The sequence below is a fragment of the Arachis ipaensis genome, chromosome B02 (assembly GCF_000816755.2).
Source record: "Arachis ipaensis cultivar K30076 chromosome B02, Araip1.1, whole genome shotgun sequence".
In the NCBI taxonomy this organism is placed as follows: Eukaryota; Viridiplantae; Streptophyta; class Magnoliopsida; order Fabales; family Fabaceae; genus Arachis; species Arachis ipaensis.
The window spans coordinates 106243425-106248659 of NC_029786.2; the positions used below are offsets into that span (position 1 = coordinate 106243425).

A 5235-nucleotide genomic window follows, 5' to 3' on the forward strand; every position below is an offset into this window, starting at 1 on the left:
GAAATAAATACAGAGAAGAATTATTATATATCTTATTTTAATCTAACAAAAAAGAAAATTAAGAAATCATTCATAGCTACAACATGTCTTGTAGATAAACGAAAACAAGAAGGAAAACAAGAAAGAAGATAATAGCAAAAAAGATAAACAGCTTTCACATATAAATTAAAGTTCATGTAAATTTTGAAAATAAAATAAAAATAAGAACATTAATACCTTCGGCTTCAATGGCTGACCTCAGATTGTGCAGAGAAGAAAGTTATTTGAGTAAATATGAAGTTAATTGGTGGAAACTAAACATCAACTTATCATATTGTTTCATTAAACCCAACTAGCCTCTTATATATATAGTTTTTCTTATTTGTTGAAAATATGATTTGTTTAAAAAAAAAATATTTGGCCATCACTACTTAAAGATTACCGAAAATCTTTGATTGAGAAATATATCCATCAAGGAGATGAATCGTATTATAAATTTATGTACAAAAGATTTATTCATATTGACCGAATATTTAATTAATTAATATAGATATTTATATAATTCAACCACAAAATAGAGGGACTATAATTAATGTGGCAAGGATTGATAAGAAACAAATTGACACAAAACCTAAAGATGGGTCACTTCAACTCATTTAGGCCCATGTCTATTAAATTTGTGGACCGGGCTAAAATATTTTTTTATTTATCTATAGTTTTTAAAATGTATGTTTCTTCATCACCCAAAAAATATGTATATTTCTTGAACACAATATACGTTTTCATAACCAAAAAAATAACGTATCATTTCAAATCACAATATATGGTTCATTTTTATGTATTTAATATTGTAAAAAAATAGTTATTTTTTTTAAATGTTCGATTTTTGTATTCTAAGAGTATTTGGTAGAAAAATTTTAAAATATTATGAAATCATTTATCCCAAAAAATTTAAATTGATAGGAGAAGGCAACATTAATGATTATAAGTTATATCTATGATATTATTGACAACATTAATGATTATATTTTTAACATTTTTCTTTTTGTTTTTTCTTCTTTATTTGTCTTATGTTATTTTTTTTTTTTTTTTTTTGGGTTCATCAAAGATCGAACTCTAAATCTTTCGATCATAGAGCTCTGATAATATATTATAAAACCACTCATTCTAAAAATTTTAGCCGATAAAAAAATCACTAACTTGAAATATATAAAAATAACCATATTAAATAATCTAACAACTCAGTAGGTATAAATTCCAATGCAAACTTTAAATTCCAAAAAATAATTTGATCAAACATTAGGAACATATAATCCATAGAGGCATTTTGATCACATGGGCATGTTCTTTGTTGTTCATCATTTTTCAAGACCCACCAAGAAACATAGAATCTGGTTACTTTTTATATCCATGGAGGAATTGCATCCATTGAGTCAACTATAGGCAATACCAAATATTATGGCTTCAAGATATTCATTCCGATTTTGTGATGACAATTTGACAATGCCCACACCTTATATTATGCTGTGTTGCACATTCTAGACTTGTCTTGTCACCCACAATACTCAATAGTAAATAAAGTTTCCACCAAAAATATCTCCTTTTCAACCTTGGGAGTAAAAATATCCATATACATATATACATATATTATATTATTAGGTGAATTTTATGCTACATATAATTATAATATTAAAAAATTTTCAAATATTTCTAAAATATTTTAGTAATTTTAAGGGATAAGTACTTTTTTCATCCCTAAGGTTTGAGGTCAAAATCAAAATTGTCCTCGACCTTTTTTTCTTATTAAAATCATCTTCAACGTTACAAAATGTTATAAAATCGTCATTTTCTACTTCAATTTTATTTTAGTATACAAATAATATTTTTGATATATTATTATATTCATAGGCATGAAAAGTGGGATGATAGGTTCAATCTTTACCACCTTTACCTTTAATATGTCAAATTAAATAGGGACCCATACAAGATTAAGATAACTTTATATAATTAATTTAGTGACTATAATAATTCAACGAATAAAATTGAATCCAACATATAATAAAAAGAAGAAATGAAATATTCTTATTAATCTATAGTGAAAGTTGGAGAAGATGCATTCGTGGAATGAAAAGGAGGCAGTATGCGTGATTAGCCACAAAGAAATAAAGTTATATATATTATGCCTAACAAATATTCCAAAAAGATTAAGAATGAGACACATAATTACTGTGGCAAGGATTAAAAAACCAATGAACATATATAGAGACCATAAAAGAATGACACATTGACACACTCTTTAAAATTTATGCATATGTCTCTCAAATATCTTCCAAAAGGTAAAGATAAAAGGATATAACTTATGTCCCTCTACTATTGGAGTTTTGCTTCAACATTTATCATGAAAATGGATTTTCCCTTATTATTATTATTATTATTAAGAATGTGTCCAAACAATAATATTTTTTATTTTTTTCAAAGATAATAAGTTTTATATATTGTAACGGCTGCTTCCATCGTCTAAAATAAAAAAAAAATCGTTACAAGAGATTTTCAATATCTTTTTATCTTCGGTTTCGTTGATTTTTTTTTAATTCTTATCCTTCTTTGCAAAAAGATAAGAAAAAGTATCGATTTCTGAAGATATATATCTTTTTTTTTTTGCTCAGTTCTTGTCGTTATATTTCATTAATTATTAAAAAACAAAATAAAAAGATATCTAAAAATAAGACATCATAATAAATATTTATCCAATAGTGTATGGTCAAAAATTAAGAAGAATCTTAAAAAAAATAAGTCAAATCGAATGAAACTAATAACTTTTTTCAGGGAGACGACAAATTAAGATAAAATTATTTAGATTTCACAGAACAACTCGACAAAACTTGTAAGAATAGTAAGTAGAACTTTTAAAGATTATTTTTAGCATTACTCCACATTTGATTACTAATTTATGAAAAAAAATGAAACAAAAATTAATCTATGTCAAATATAAATAAATAAAAACAAAACTCTAAATTGAAAATAACATTAAATTATTAAAAAAAAAAAAGCTTTTGATCACATCAACAACTATATATCTTCTCATGATGCAATGACTAAAGTCTAAAACTCCTTAACTTTGAGTTTTCAAATTCATAATGCATGCTGAGAGTGAGATCTTTTTAAAGACTTTGACTTTGAGAGAGTGTTTTAAATTCTAGAAGACACAACAATAGATATTGGAGTATTGATCATAACACAAAATAATAAAGCAAGCTTCATACGTGTTCCATATTTTATGACCACTCAAATTAGGAGTGTGGTCTGCCACTTTATGAAATGTGTTGTTTAACTTCTCCATAACCAATCATGACACATCCTTGTGGATGTATACATAAAGTTTTAATATGTGAACCTTAGTGTTCTTCCATCTCCTTTCAACTTAATTAGTCAAACCCTATCATGTCATATTTCTATCACAACAAAATAGGGTTTCATTTAGTTTCACATCTAATAATGTTACTTATTAAGACCTCTCATCACTTCTCTATGCCACTCAATAACTTTGTGGTTCGTATAGTAATAATAGTGATAATGGATGATTATAATGAGGGAAAAATTTTAAGTATACCGAGAACATTAGTGTTCCAGTACAGTTGTTTTAATAGTTGATTTCAATTAATATATATTATATATATTTTTTATAATTCAGATCAATGATTAAAACAACTAGAACATCGGTGTTTCCAGTACATTTAAAACTCTTCCAAAACTCATATTATTTTTTTATCAATTTAAATTTTTAGAAAAAATGATGTGATTTCATGTCAGACAATTTTCACTTGTAATTTACAAAGAGTGAAAAGTTATTAAACATGGGCATGATTATTATGATTGTTCTGATACACATGGATGTTGGGTTTGATGAGCATATGGCAATGAATTGATAGACCAACAATTTTATGGGAAGAGAAAAAGGAATTTGTCTTCAAATTGGAAAGCATAGTTTCTGGGATTCCTTCACAAACTCCATAGGATGAAAAAAACAAAGTGGGAACGTGTGGACCTCTCTCTATATATCCCACTTAGCAAAATCTATCATTATGTTCTTTGCATTTCAATTAATTTGATGCTCAATAACCTCTACCTTATAATAATTTAATTTTAAAATTAATAATGAAAATAAATAATATATATGGCAAATTCTTAACTCCAAATAAATGACACACATAAGGTAGTGTAAAGTCCCACATCGGTTGGGGAGGGGAACGAAGCATGCCTTATAAGGGTGTGGATACCTCTTCTTAGCATGATGCATTTTGACAAGTGAGTGTGGGGGGCTTCAGTTATCATCCCTATCGTCAAAGGCAAAACCGTGAGGCTTTGTGTGCCAAAGCGGACAATATCGTGCTAGCGGGTGGTCTGTACTAAATTTTCTGTTTCTATCCTCAAAATTTCAGTATTTCAGTACCTCTAAAAAGTAGGGACATAGGGGACTAAAATTTTAATAACATTTTATACCTAAAGTACCCTCATTTCAATTAATTAATTTTAATTTTACTCTTTGTACAAATTAAAATAGTTTCATCCTTATTTTAATTTTTGTCTCTCACTTTGTACTAAACAGAATACTGAAATTTATTTCAATCTCTGTCTCTTAGTCTTTGTCTTTCAGTCTCAGTCTTTTCGTTTCTGTCTCTCCATCAAACGATACCTAAGTGTATATATATATTGATACATACATACCTTATAATAATTTTAGAAAATGAATGTGTGGTTCTTGTGAACAATATCAATACAGGTTACGTAACAATATATTGAAAGCTAAAGCCAAAAAAAAATCAAAAGTTTAGGGAGTGAGTGAATGAATGAAATTGAAAAGTCATGAAAATAATGCCCATAATATATAATATATGCTTTGGTTCCTTAGCTTATTGGTTAATTGAATGGGCCATATAAATAATGTATAGCCACAAGAATATTTTGTTACATATATACACTGATCCTATTCTCTATTCTAACTTTGGTGTGTACCTTTCAATTCAAATTGTTTAATTGGTGTTCCGTTTGGTGGTGTTATTATTGGTGGTTTTCATGACTTTGTAGTGAATAATAATGATACCATAATGGTGTCCACTATTTATTATATTTGTTTATTTATTTATATGATATTTAATTTTATGCTTGTTAATGAGAACCAATGTTTCAATGATGGGTATATATATGTGTTTTATCAACAAATTAATAATATCAATAATAAACCTATCTAACTATTTA

At 26.8% G+C, this 5235-nt stretch overlaps 1 protein-coding gene across 1 annotated transcript in view; it reads right to left on the minus strand.

Moving 5' to 3' along the window:
- LOC107628012 (agamous-like MADS-box protein AGL80) overlaps window positions 1-332 on the minus strand; it is a 2106-nt gene extending 1774 nt beyond the window's left edge. Inside the window, exon 1 of the mRNA XM_016330816.2 lies at window positions 217-332. The gene's annotated coding sequence lies outside the window, so the exon portion shown is untranslated. The remainder of the gene's footprint in view (window positions 1-216) is intronic.